Source organism: Pelodiscus sinensis, chromosome 2 (assembly GCF_049634645.1).
Source record: "Pelodiscus sinensis isolate JC-2024 chromosome 2, ASM4963464v1, whole genome shotgun sequence".
Taxonomy (NCBI): Eukaryota; Metazoa; Chordata; order Testudines; family Trionychidae; genus Pelodiscus; species Pelodiscus sinensis.
In genome coordinates, this window is record NC_134712.1 from 64,743,498 (window position 1) to 64,758,159 (window position 14,662).

Genomic DNA, 14,662 nt, shown 5'->3' on the forward strand with positions numbered 1-14,662 from the left:
TTGAGGCCTACGGATGGCAAACAGACTGGATACTGTGGTGCAGAGATTAAACAACTGGCAGACCCCTATGGGCAGTCCACTCAGCAAAGGATTCTTCCCTACAGGGAGAACCCCTCCTAGCCCCACTGTACCACTCAAAGATCCTAAATATGCACCTGGTAATCAAGCACCCCAGCTTGGGGACACAAACACGTGTACTACACTCCTACAAGGGAAAAGGAGTCTGGACCACTGCCGATGCTGAACTAACACCAATAACCATTACTGAGGCTTGGATCATATCCAAGACCGGCTGACCTTATGTTTTATTCCAGGAAATTGAGACAATGATCCCGGACAGTGCTCCAGCGGAATGGACCCTTCCCAATGCTGACTTGAATCCGGGAAGCTGCTATGAACTTGTTGTATATACATCACTCCTTGCTGTGACGCTTGCAATTGCTGTTGCTAGCCATAGACTGACCTTTGTGAGAAACCCTAAGCTGAAGCAAGACATGGTACTCCGACTCACCATGGTTTCCATCCTTATCTCAACTGTTGCTGCCACACCAGAACATCTGCTCAAAGGTGCTATTCAAGCCATCACCTCCGCTGCTGGGGCCACGAACTCTTGGATGTGCACCTTGCTCAATTCATCCACTGAACTAAGAATTGAGTTTGTCCTTCTCAGCCCGAATGACTGGTGGAATAAGAGTGATGTTTTCCGATGGGGGCCGGTATGGTTTGACGACAGCGACCACCACACTCCTAAAAATGACTCTCGGGGGGAACTCAGGAAGTGGCAAGGAAAGTGACAACAGACGGTGTGGGGTAAGCCACTAGAATATGTAACTGGAATCTCCACAGACATGTACCCCATTTGTTTTGAAAATAAGGAAGGCAGTGGACCTCAACTAGGTAGTTTTGAGGCCCACCAATGCACCCACATAAGAGAGAGTTGAGAGGATTAAATTGGAAGTACTGGGCATTCTTTTCTCAGTGGGGGATTCCTCTCCCAGGGACGGCTGTGTGTGTTTGTATCAACATGGGTGCCAGCCGGGCACTTCTTGCAGCCTCGAGCTCAGCTTATTGCCTTAATCGTTCTCTCCTCATATCCATGTTTTCAGCTTACTCAGAGTCAGAGAAACTCACATATCCTGATCTCGCATCAAAGCAGATCAATCTTAATGGCTATGCTGATTTTTCTTATTGTTCCTTCTCTGCCCTGTATACAGACATCTCAGAGGGCAAGCAAGATTGATGTGACGGGGGGGGAGGGGGGTCTGTCTGGCTACAGTTCTCCACTTGCTTGTCTACCTCGATGAGGGACAGCAAAGCAGTCCTGTCTTGGAGTGCCCTGAGTGCCCGCACTCGGGACACCACAGCACTCGGCCACATGGAGCCACAGCTGCCCCTGGGCATGAAGGTGCATCCCGTGGGGTTGTTAGCATCAGCCCGGCTGCACTTGCTGCAGGCTGTCATCTGGGGGTCCATCAGGGGGCTGTCAGGATCCAGGAGGCTCTGAGGGAGAGAGTCCACCACAAGGAGCCCTCAGATCCACCCCAGTCCCCCCCACCGGGGGGCTCATGCCCCATTCCTCCCTCACGTCCTTCCACTTACTCCTCCCTCGCCCCCCTTCCTGATGTCAAACAAAAGACATGTATGTTCAAAAATAGAAACTGGTTTTATTGAACCTCTGGGGATACTGGGAAAATGAGATGGGAGAGGTGAAGAGAGAGGGTGGGAGAGGGGAGAGGGAAATCTGGGAGGAGGGAGCTGGAAGGGGGAAGCAAAGGGAAGAAGGGGGAAGGGAGGAGGCTCAGGGCCCAGGGTTGGGGTCTCGCCGGACCAACTTGATTTTCATGCAAACCTGCTCCTGGGTTCGCATGTGGCCTTTGGTGGCCAGTCTGGCAGCTATCCTACCATAGACAGCCGTATTCCTCCATCTAGTGTGGAGATCATGGACGTTGGGGGCATCCCCTCCAACCTGAATAAGGTCCATGATCTCCACTCTGGATCAGGAAGGTGCTCGCCTTCTCCAGCCCCTGTCAGGCTCCTGGGAGCTGGCAGGCTGCTTCTGGGGAGCGGTGGAGGGTTGGCTGCCAGTGGCTTTCTGGTTCATGCTTTGAGGCCTCTGGGTCGGGGCCCCGGTGGCCACTGCCGGCTCTGGGCTGGCAGGCTTGGAGCTGGCACAGGCACTGTGGCTAGGGTCTACCCCTTTAATGGCTCCGGGGCTGAGGGAGAGGAGAGTAAGTTTTCCTGGTTGTGCCCAGAGTGGCCACCAGGGCTCCCTGGGAAGGGCTGGAGGCCCCCTATTTCAAAGTAAGTGTCTATACAACACTTAATTCGAAATAGCTATTTCGAATTTGGCGATACTCTTCGTAGAATGAGGTTTACCAAATTCGAATTAAGTGCTCTGCTATTTCGAATTAATTTTGAAATAGCAGTTTGCATGTGTAGACGCTATTAAAGTTAATTTGAAATAATGACTGTTATTTCGAATTAACTTTGCAGTGTAGACATACCCCAGGAGAACACCAAGAGAGGAGAAACTGCTCTTGTAGTTGGCTAGCCATTTAACGTATATGTATGTACATATATTTATATCTGAGGTCTTTTTGGGCTCTTAAAAATGGTCGTGTTATGGATATAACCCAACCATAACATTTAAATAGCGTGATACTACACTTGATAAAAATAAATGAGTGTAAAATTGACTTGTGTTGCAAACAAACAAAAAAATGTGTTGTGTGATAATATTGTACAACCTTACAATTAAAGAAGAATGGTGCCAAAGTGGTGTTTAAAGTCTTAGGGCATGTCTACGCTTGTGAGAAGATTGAACCTCTAGTACTGCAGCCAGGGTGGGCCACATGGTGGCTGTCCAGCTTCTCCCAGGACGGGCCACGTGGCAGGTGTCATGTTCCATGTGTTGGACCTGGGGCCGGAGCTGCAGTGCCCCCATCTTTTCCCTGGCCCCAATCCTGGAGTAGGCCCCGCGGTCCATCCCAACTCTGGCCACAGGAAGGGCTGGCAGCAGGCCCCCTCTCTTGCTGCAGCATGGGTAGGAGGGTAGGCCATGACCTGGCTCTGGCGATCTTGTCCTGGCCCCTCATCTAGCCATTGCTGCCCGGGTGCAGGGGGAGGTGTGCATGTCCCCTACCTGGGGCAGGTACAGGTTTGTCTGCTCCCTGTATTACCCAGCCAGAATTGAGGAATGCAGTAAACTGGGGAGGCAATGGGAGTAGGTTGCTGCTACTGCCGTCCCCGGGCTTCTCCCAGGTGGTGTATGCAAAGCTGAGGGGGCCTGTTGAAGCTGCCTCAAGGTTGGGTTCTGCTCTGGCCAGCTCCCAGGCTGGGGATCCCACCGCTGCTCCATTGACCAGAATTCGGCCAATGGAGAAGCGGGAAGCCATGCCTGGGACATGGAGCTTGAGAGAAGCGCAGGCATGAAAAGCAAGTAAGTGTCACCCAAGCACTGTACGCCCCTCCTCCGCACCAAGACCCCACATCCCCAGCCTGTTCCCGTTTCTGTTTAGACACCCACCAGCACCCTGCTCCTGCCTCCGCCCCAGACCAGACACCTACCTACAGCTTGCTTCTGCACCTTACCACCCTCCCAGATCCTGCACCCCAACCCTGTCCCTCATTGGCAGCTCTGTCCCACACATTGGATCCCTTGTTTTTGGCCCCACTCCAGAGCCTAGGAAGGGCCATTGACCCTGGAACCCCAGAAGAGTTAATCTGCCCAAGCTTTGAAAGTGGAAGGGTGCACACCTTGAACCTCAGTCCTCCCTGCCTTCCTCCCTACCCCAGTCGACAGGGCTTGAGTGCCAGTGGAGTGAGGTGTCTCAGTTGGGGGCCATATCAGTGAGGATTAGAGATTTTTGGAGGGGTGCAGTTTTTTTGCTTTTCACTTATGTGGTCCCTGACTGATTTTTTTTCTATGGGTCAGTGGTCCCTGACCCAAAAAGAGTTCCCCAATCCTGCCATAAATAAAGACAATGTTGAAACCTTTTGTGTTGGACATAATATTTTACTTTATTTAAAAATGAAGCTTGGCCTACAAGCCCCCAGTTGGGGCCCCCATCTGGTCACAGCATAATAACAGTCCTGTGCTCCCCAAATGCCCCAAACCTGAGCCCATCATACACCTGAACCCCCTGCCCTGAACCCCTCATATACCCAACCCAGACTCCTCCACCCTCACATCTCCAACCCCCGGCCATAAGATTGACAGAAGACACCCTGAAAGTGTGCATGAAGCTGGATTTGACCAAATATGATGTAAACTTCAAATAAATGTGCGAAAAGATGCAGCAGCAGAAATTCCATTAAATAAAGTCTCTGAGAACAATGTTTCATGTATGTTATTATTAATCATTATGTCAATTATCAATAATATTAAGTTATATATTTTCAATCACGCAAATGGGGGCATTCTTATAGAGCTCTTTGCTGACCACGTGTTTTGAATTTTGATGTAGTTTGGCTCTTTGGTTTGAAAAGGTTGCCTACCCCTGCTGTAGACTAATAGATGCATGCATCTGACGAAGTGGGTCTTTGTCCACGAAAGCTTATGCTCCAATAAATCTGTTAGTCTATAAGGGTGTGTCTAGACTACATGCCTCCGTCGATAGAGCCATGTTAAACTAGTTTACCCAACATAGTCAATGAAGCGGGGATTTAAATAATCCCTGCTTCATTAAAATAAAAATGGCTGCTGCGCTGTGCCGACAATCAGTTGATCCAGCACAGTGCGGCAGTCTAGATGCAGATCTGTCGACAAGGGAAGCTTTTGTCGACCACTCCTGTAAACCTCGTTTCACGAGGCATAAGGGAGCGGTTGACAAAGGCTTCCCTTGTCGACTGATCCGCATCTAGACTGCCGCGCTGTGCCGGATCAGTTGATTGTCGGCACAGCGTGGCGGCCATTTTTATTTTAATGAAGCGGGGATTGTCAGGTAAACTAGTTTACATGATTCCGTCAATGGAGCCATATAGTCTAGACACACCCTAATGTGCCACAGGACTTCTCGTTGTTTATGCAGATTCAGACTAACAGGGCTACCCTTCTGATACAGTAAATTCAGAAACTGACAGTACATACCTGGGGCTGGAAAATACCTGTTAAATGGTTTCATTATCATTTGCATGGCTCTTTCACAGGTTCAGTATCTGCTAATAAGTCTGGGGGACTTTTTCACTTTTAGGTTAACTAGATCCTCTCTTGAGGGAGCTGAGCCACAGAACAAGGATAGGAAGAGGTGGGTGGACATTAAGACCCAGTGGTGCCCCAAATTTGCAGTTGCTCTATTCTACATATGGATATGGATAGTCCTGAACTCAAGAGAGTAGGTAAGAGGCACAGGTGCTGGCTGGAGGTCTCTGGAGGAGCAGGGGGTGGTTGTGTAGCTGGCTGCTAGAGAGAAGCAGAGCTTTGAAGGGGAAACTGCACCTTTTCTCTAGTAGCTGGCTGCATGGCCATCCTCTGCTCCTCCGGAATCCTCTGGACCTTGCTCACAGCCCTTGTTCACTATGTAGCTGAGTATAGCCCCCTGGGGAGGCATTTGGGGGGATGGGGCTGGCCTCAGGAGCCAGTGCAGAGCCTGTGCAGTGTGGGTGGGTGGGTGAGGGTAGTGGCCAGGGGATATCCAGAAATCCCCTTCAGAATCTCCACCATCTCCTCAGTCTTCCCCTAATTAAATCTCCCTTTTCTCAAGTACCAGCATTCAAGGTTAAATAAAAAAACTATTTTTACTGTTTTTCATTGCAAATGCACAGTATTTCAACTACATTATGGATTGAATAGAGTTTTGTGGGGTAGCCTGGGAACCTGACTGCCATTTATAATATAGTTTCTATGGGAAAATGAGTTCCAAACAACTGACTTAACAAACAAACTTTTGGAACACAACCCATTTGTAAACTGGGGACTTCCTGAATTTGAAGATGTAGAAAACATTAAAAAATATTTTCTATTATTAAAGATGCAATTAATCACAATTAAATTGCTTCAGAGCCCAACTTTTTTTTGTTTCTGATGCTGTCTGATTGTGTAATTCTGGTTACAAATGAGGTGTGAGGTCAACCAGTCAGTTCATAATTCTGGTGTTTGTAACTTTGAGGTTCTACAGTATACCAAATTCAGCTCGTATAGAAAGGTGGTAATCACCACCCAATCTGGATGCTAGTCTGCAGCCCACCCTGACCCTCATGGATTACAAGACTTTTATAGATCACTTTTAAAAATTTCATTTTATTCTTTGTGATTAGTTGCATACCTAATATCATGCAACCACCATCACGTTACCTTTGCAGCATGGATAGCATTGATTCCAAGTTTCTAACTTTATATACAAAAGATATGTATATTTTAGCCTAATTAACAAGACTATGCTAGGTTATGTAATTAGCTGTGTAACACTTTTTAAACTCTAATTTCATTTTATCCTTTACAGAGGGAACATCTTATTCATCATCCATTCTGTAATACAACATTCATCTGTTAACGTTCCATTAATGTGGCTTACGTTACCACTTCATAACTAGTCTCAGAGGGGTAGCCATGTTAGTCTGTAACTTTAAAAACAATGAATAGTCCTGTGGCACCTTAGAAACTAACAAAAAAAATATGTTGTAGATGGTATCATGGGCTTTCCTGGGCACAACCCACATCTTCAGATGAATGGAGTATTAAAAGTCCAGATCCAAGAATAAATGGGGGAAAGGGAGAGGAAGGGGAAAAGTAGTGAATTAGTGTTCAAGTTACAAGAAGCTGATAAGAACAATTTGCACCTTCTCTAAGTACCCATTATTTAGTTGGTTAAGTCATTAGGATGTGGAAGGTAGAGTGCTAGACAGCCAATTTCTTTATTCATACCTCTGTGATAGGAATCAAACACGTAAATGAAGTAATTCCCTGTGGAATTGGCTTGTGGAATTGGCCTGAAACAACATGGTGACTTGAAATCCATTAATGATTGCCTGGGCAGATTAAAGTGTCCTCCAACAGGTTTTTGTGTGTGGCATTTTCGGATATCTGATTAGTCCATTAATTCTTTCCCGGAGAGTCTGTCCAGTTAGGCCAATATACATAGCAGAGGGGCATTGCTGGTATTTTATGGCATAGATCACATTAGTAGATGTACAATTAAATGAGCCCCTGATGTAGTGGCTGATGTGGTTGGATCCAGTGATGAAATCGCTTATGTAGATGTGCGGACAGAGTTGGAACCAGGGCTGATTGTAGGGGTGGGATCCTGGATGAGTATGATGGAGGTGTGCTGCGTGGTTACTGGAAAGAATTTGTTTGAGGTTAGGGGGGTTTCCGTAGACAAGGATTGACCTTTTCCCCGAGGCCTGCGAGAGTGAGGGGTCATTTTCCAGGATAGGGTGTAGATTGTTGATAATACATTTGAGGGTTTAAGTTGTGGGCTATAGGTGATGACAGGTGGAATTCTGTTGTTTTCTCTTCTTGGCCTATCTTCAAATTGTTCATGTCTGGGTACTCTTCTGGCTCTGGAAATGTGTCCGTCATGTAATTGTACGATAGTGTCAAGGAAGTGGATCTCTTGTGTGGACTGATCCAGGCTGAGGTTGATGGTAGGGTGTAAGTTGTTGAAATCCCTGTGAAATTCTTCAAGGGTGTCTTTCCTGTGGGTCTGTATGATGAAGATGTCATCAATGTAGAGTAAGTAGAGTAAGGATGCTAAAGGGCGAGAGCTGAGGAAACCTGTTGGAAAACACTTTAGCCTGCCCGGGCACTCATTAATGGATCTCAAAGTCCTTGTGTTGTTTCAGGCAAATTCCACAGGACAAATACACAGGGAAGGGTTGGAACTTAACTTCATTTACAAGTTTGATTCCTATCACAGAAGTATGAATAAAGACATACTACCTTCCACATCCTAATGACCTAATCAACTAAACAATGGATACTTAGAGAAGGTGCACATTTTTCTTATCAGCTTCTTGTAACTCTAATTCACTATTTTCCCCCCTACTTTCCCCCCCTTCCGCTATTTATTCTTGGATTTGGACTTTTAATACTCCATTCATATGAAGAAGTGGGTTGTGCCCATGAAAGCTCATGATACCATTTACATGTTTTGTTAGACTTTACGGTTCTGTTAAACCAGTGGCCCCCAACATGGTGCCCGTAGGGTCATGGTGCCCGTGGGGGCATTTGTGTGCGCCCGCCAAGTGCTCAGGGCTGGTCCCGCCCCGGGTGCGTGGCTCATGCGTGGTGCTGGCCCCAAGCGTGCTGCACATACACGGCGCCAGCCCCGGGCGCACGGCAAATTGGCTGCCTGCGCCCCGGGTGCACGGTGCATGGGGAGAGCCGGCCCCGGGCATGCGGCTATTGGGGGCACAGGCTCCGGGCACGCAGCGAATTGGCCTCTCTGCCCCATGGCGCACAGCTATGGAGGGTGCCGGCTCTGGGTGCGCAGCTATGAGGGGGTGCCGGCCCTGGGCACGTGGCTCTGGAGGGCGCCGGCCCCAGGCTTGCGGCGAATGGGCGGCCCTGCCCGTGGCCACGTGGCGCATGGGGTTGCTGGCCCCAGGCACATGGCTCATGGGGATGTGGTGTGTGCACGGCCCCGCCCTCGGGCACGCGAGTGTCCCCACCCTCTGGCGCCTGGCGGGCAAATGGCCCCGCCCCTTGGCGTCTGGCAGCTCCAAATGGTTGGGGACCAGTGTGTTAAACTATTAGTTGTTTTTTAAGTTTTCCCACTTACAGACTAACTTGGCTACCCCTCTGAAGCTTTTAAAAATATATAAGGTATCATGAGCTTTTGAGGGCAAAACCCATTTCTTCAGATAAGCTTGAGAGGGAAAAAAAGGGGACTATGAGAATTATAACGGAAAAAGAAAGAAGAGGAAAGAAAAAAATGTATCTGTCAATAGTAGTGCAGGTGCTAATGAGGCTAACTGAGGGGGCTGGGAGTGTTCCATAATTAGATTTAGATGTCAGTTATGTGTTAAATGTAAGGAAGACTGGTTTTATAATGGGCCATCTAGTTAGTGTCATAATCAGTTATTAAGATTCAAATAGATTATGAAAATAGGTCACACATTTCCATTCTATTAGCAATGAATGCTTAATACAAGCAAGATATGTTGGCTTTTACTTTCTTGCTATGCCTATATGTGATGCTGGTAAGTGTAGGCTTATATGAAAATAGTCCCTAAGAATAGCTTTAACTTTTTATAGACCCCTGGCCAAAGTGCCAACAGGCTGAGCCATCTTTCCTGGTTCAGAGGCTGCTGGTGGTGATGTGTGTTGTGGCTGTAAGGGGCTGAGGTCCCTTTCTCAGTTCTTGGAGGGGAGAGAAGGAAAGTTTAGGGGCAGGAGCGGCCTGTCCATATAGGCGAACTAGGCGATCACCTAGAGTGCCAAGTTAAATGGAGAGCCAAATGGTGATGTAATATCATTGAGGGGTTTGGAGGTGGGGGCGCCGATTGCATGGTTCACCTAGGGCGCCAGTTGCTGGCAGCTAGTCTAGGGCTGCCCCTGTAAATTAGGGGGCTTAGCTATTTTTCCCATTTGTATGCCTTCTGCTACTATCACAGACATAGGGTTTCCCAGTATTAGGTTTTGTAGCAAAAAAGAGTCTCTGACCCATAGGATTGCAGAGAAAAACTTAAAAATCTGACCCAGGCATACCTTGAAATCTCAAACACCAAGAGGTAAATAAAAAGCCCCCAAGACCCTTAGCCGCTTTTCTGGAATAACTTGAAAGCTGTCTACACTGGCCGCTTGCTTTTACGGATAAGCAATGATGATCTAATGTAAAATTGTCATTGTTTTTCTGGAAAAATTATGCTGCTCCCATTCGGGCAAAAGTCCTTTTCCGGAAAAACTGTTCCAGAAAAGGGCCAGTGTAGACAGCCCAGTTATTTTTTCCGCAAAAAAGCCCCGATCATGAAAATGACGATCGGGGCTTTTTTGCGGAAAAGTACGTCTACATTGGCACGGACGCTTTCCCGGAAAAAGTGCTTTTCCGGAAAAGCATCCTGCCAATGTAGACGCGCTTTTCCCGGAAATACTTATAACAGAAAACTGTTCCGTTTTAAGCATTTCCGGAAAAGGGTACCAATGTAGACACAGCCTCAGTGTTTAAACTCCCATTATTTTCAAGTCAATTACATGATGCCTAAATCTTCTAAAAAGTGACAAGCATGATAGAGTTATGTAGACTCCTGAGCCGGGGAAAACCATTTTCAGGGCTGATGTACAGGGTAGGTAGCAGAGGGGATATGAGGAATGGAGCATGGTCTCTTTCCAGGTGCAGGAGAGTGGGAGGGAGGATAATGGGTGTAAGGGAGCTCAAGGCCTCTTTCCCAGTTCAAGGAGGAGGTCAATGGGTGTAACGGGGCACAGGCGGTGTAAGCAACTGAGGCTCTTTCCCAGTTCATGGGAGGGGTAGAGGACTGGGGGCTCCAGGCAGCTCCAGCCCTTTTCTCAATTCACTTCCTTTCTCAGTTCACGCTGTGGGGAGGGGAGACGCATTGCTCACTCCCAAGGCTTCAGGGCTGGGCCAGGATGGGGGCGGGCTCCTGCTTGTGCCTCGGAACAATTTCCACACTAGCCCTTCTGCCTGGGTGCCACCTCCTCCTGCCCTGCTAACCTGGCCCAGACCAACCCAGCCTACTTGGCAGCAGCCCACGGAGGAGCCGAGCCAGAGCCAGGTGAGTACAGGGACGGGACTGGGAGGCAGGACTGGGGGTGCGTGCTGTGCAAGAGTGTGAGCGGGAATCTTAGCCCTTGGGGTGAGGCTGGCACCATGTGGTGACTACTCAACTCTATCCTTTCATAGGGAACAATGGGATTTTTCATGGAAATTAAAAGATTCACGTTTAACACGAACAAAAGAATCTTTATCCTAATGCGTAATTAGTACATGGAAACTCTCTACCATCCTATATACCTGAGGCCAACTGTTTAGCAGTTTTAAAAATGTTATTTAGGCATATGGGTTCAGAAAACATCTGCAGTAAATTTAGGCTATACTTAAGAAAAATGTAAGTGATCAACTCTTATTCTTTAGACCTATTGATTAACTTTCAGTTGTTGGGTATTTTCGGTAACCGGGTTTGGTTCTTTAAAGGATTTGAAACCACAGAGAGAGGAATACTTCTTTTTAGGGTCAAACAAAGATTATTTATTTTTTCTATTTACTTTATAATCAATTTTCCATTTAAATCAATTCACTATTTTTGATTCTTTTAAGACAATATAATATACAAAGAAAAAGTAGAAAAACAGTACAGTTAAAAATAACTAGAAATAATAACTTCTCCTACTGATATACCCTCCTGAGTTACCTTTAAAAAATTTATGGAGTTAACAGTTATATAATACTCACGTTAAGAAAGATAGAAGCATTGCTTAGATTCAGGAGATATTCTTTTCTTTATGTTTTTCCTTTCTTTGGATTTTTCGTTGCAACTTACAACCGGTATTCGTTCCCCTTTCGGAGCTTATTTGTTCCCCTTTCGGAGCTTATGTACGGCAGCGAGATTCAGCGCCGGGGAGGGAGCCCTGGTTGATCAGACCTGGCTTTTCGGATTCGCAACCCGTCCGCTCGTGGTCTGTTTCAGCCCACCTTATATACCCTGTTTCGGTATTTTGGTACTCCTCCACTCGCCTGACAATTGCTGACGTTAGATTTTTGTTGTCTCATTCTGCCCTTACAAAAAACTTTCGTCTGCTCCATTTGGGGTAATCAGCACTTTGTTGCATACTGCTGTCTGAGTTACTTACTTCCCTAAAAGCGGGGTTATTGTTGGTCAACCAATCAAATTTTGTTTTTATTTTTATCTCCTGTATCTGAGAGTGCTGCCTTTCCTTTCCACTTACAATTAAACTGGTGCTCATTTGACATATTCTGGGTAGGCCTCAATACCTTCCTTTCACAGGTATGAGGTTACCAGAATGATGGGTGTTTCTTGTAGAGTAAGAACAGAATAGAATAGGAGCAGGTTATTCCATAAATGCCCAAATCAGAGTTTCTTGCACTTCCTTGAAGCATATTGTAGTTGGTTAGAGTTGGAAAAACAAAACTCTGGACCAGATGCAACAGGGCGCAGTTCCTATGTTCCTTTCTGAGATTGGACTGGGTGTGTAGAGTTTCATCAGTTACTCAGGTTTCCTTGTTTTATACTGAGCAAGAGGTGAGAGAGAAAAATATAATGGTAAGCTGTGATCGTAAATTGTAAATCCTGATATGTTGCACATGTAAGAGCTGAAATTATTTCAACTCATTTAAAAATTGTTTTAATTTTGATACTGTCCATTTAAGGATATTTGTTAGGTATAAAGGCAGGATTCCAAATTAAGAGTTGTAGCAGTTGCAGTTTTATATCAGTTGGTGGTGGTTTATTTGGCTTATTTGTCTTTTCATCATTAGTCTCAGCATTTGTAGAAGCATCTGAGCATTGACTCTTAGCTTTTCTCTAGTCTTAATTTTGGAAATATTTCATCTGATGAGACTATTAAAAGATAATTGACCCAAAATACCAAATTCTTAATTAATCTTGCATTTACTCTATTTTAATGGTTTTGCCACAATAACACACAGAGTCTGAAGTCAATGAAACTACTCAGAACAAAATATTAAACATAAACTGAAGACTTGTGTAACACAATCCTTTGAATTCTTGAATTCTTTTTCCCTCTCCTCCCTTCTTAAATTTTCTAAGGTTTTGCAGTGCATTCAATTGTAAAACTTTTTTTAAAAAGAGAGAAAAGTGTTTAATGTTAACTTAAAAGAACATTATTGAAGATGCAAAGTCAAGCTGGCAAAAGTTAGGAAATGCTAGAATTAAGGTTCTTTGTAAAAACTTAGTTTGGCCCCCTTGTGTCTATGCATTTTAATACAGTCTTTAAATACGTTTTCTTAGGACCCTCATCTTGTTTAGTGGAGAGGATGAATGATTCCCATTTAATGAGCAGCTGCTCATTATTTTGTTTTATTTTCATTGTTCAGTATATTGCCCCATACTTTATTTACAGCACACTTTTCAAACACGACTCTGAAGATAGAATGATTACTTTTTTCATGGGTTTAACACTACAGTAAATGAGTGCTTCACAAATGTTAATTTTCACAAAATCTCTGTGACAGCACAGTATTATCCCCATTCTAAAGATGGGGAACTGAGCCCAGAGAGATTAAGGTAAAACATTTCACTAATTTTGGGTTGTCAGTTTGGGATACCTGAATTCATCCCAGAACAGCTCTGTACTAGGCACTGAATGAGGCAAGGGACTTGTGGGGGGAAAAAAAGAGTATGTGATCATGTAACTAATTACTGTACCATAAGGAATATGCACAAATAGGCTGAATGAAGGTTGCAAAAGCAATCTTAATTCTGGAATTTCCATACTTTTGAGTGAATGACTTTATACCTTTAATAATGTTCTTTTAATTTATGTGTTTTCAGAGGTGTATGCATGTTTGTTTGTGATTTTCTTGGTTTTAAAAAACAAAAACTGAAAAAATCCCGATATTGCATCATGTGGCCTCATACGGACACCTGCATGAGTCATCAGCAGGTTGAAATCTACAGGTTACGTTGCCCCTTGGAGCTAGAGATCTGATTCCCAGCTTGCGCAGATGCGCTTGCTACACTACACTCCCATATTCTTCATAGAGATGTTATGATAATGATGTAATTGTGATGCATTTTTTATAAGTCATGTGAGATAATTGAAAAGGTTAGGGTTTCCTGAATATGATTATCCTGTTTGTGTGCATGAATCATTTTTGTATCTGACATTAGGAATATGGTCTATGCGTCTATTAGAAATGTGTTTATACCTGGGGAACGCCCACTAGATAGAATGCAGTCTGTCTGGATGTCTGAGTGTGAAGGGTCATTAAGGAGAACTAAAGGTCTTAAAAGATGCTAATTTCCTAATGGGGGAGCTTTCCTGAGGTCCTTATGGACAGCTTCTCAGTCATAACTGCTATGGCCCTACAGGGACATGCGCCCAAGTCACCTGGTACTGGACTCTGTTATGGAATAGCAGTGTTTCTCCACTGAAAGGCATCTGAACTGGAAGACAATGGATTCCTGCCATATACGAAAGCAACTGAAGGCAGGGAAATGACATCATCATGATTTGTTCTTCACTGATTCCCCGCCCAAGATGACTGGTATAAACATCTGAAGAACAAGGACTAGACTGCACAGAGAAGAACTGAACCCATGCTTGAGGAATTTATAGCCTGTGAAAGGAACACCTGGGATTTTATGTGGCAAGCAAGTGCATCTTCCCCACTAAAATCTCCGCAAACTGCCTAAAACAACATTTATGGTGAGAATTTGCTACTCATCTCTAATTTCTTTAGTATATTAAGCTTAGATTGTGTTTTTGTTTTATTTGCTAGGTAATCTGCTTTGATCTGTTTGTTATCCCTTAAAATCACTCAACATCTTATCGTTTGTCATAAATAAACTTGTTTTGTTTTAAACTAGTGTGTGTAGAAGTTATAACGTGGGGCAGAAAGCTGTGTATAGTCTTCTTCAAATGGGGGGGGGCAAATTTCATGAGCTTACATTGTACAGTTCACCACAAGACAGTATCATTTGGGGTTTACCCCCCCCGAAGGGTGTTTGCATTTATGCCCCTTCCCCCCAAAAGATGTGTTCATACTTAGCAGTTCCTTAG

The 14,662-nt window shown here is 45.2% G+C and overlaps 1 protein-coding gene across 5 annotated transcripts in view; it reads left to right on the forward strand.

Annotated features, from left to right (window-relative positions):
• The first annotated feature begins 337 nt into the window (after window positions 1-337).
• The window catches only part of LOC102446696 (DGAT1/2-independent enzyme synthesizing storage lipids-like), a 44,443-nt gene continuing 30,118 nt past the window's right edge, over window positions 338-14,662 (forward strand). Inside the window, exons 1-2 of one of the 5 annotated variants that reach the window (XM_075920693.1) lie at window positions 338-810; window positions 13,972-14,308. The gene's annotated coding sequence lies outside the window, so the exon portion shown is untranslated. Of the gene's footprint in view, window positions 811-10,514; window positions 10,675-12,062; window positions 14,309-14,662 lie in introns of those variants that run through there. The other 4 variants (XM_025186261.2, XM_006126321.4, XM_075920694.1 and 1 more) reach the window with 4 other exon arrangements.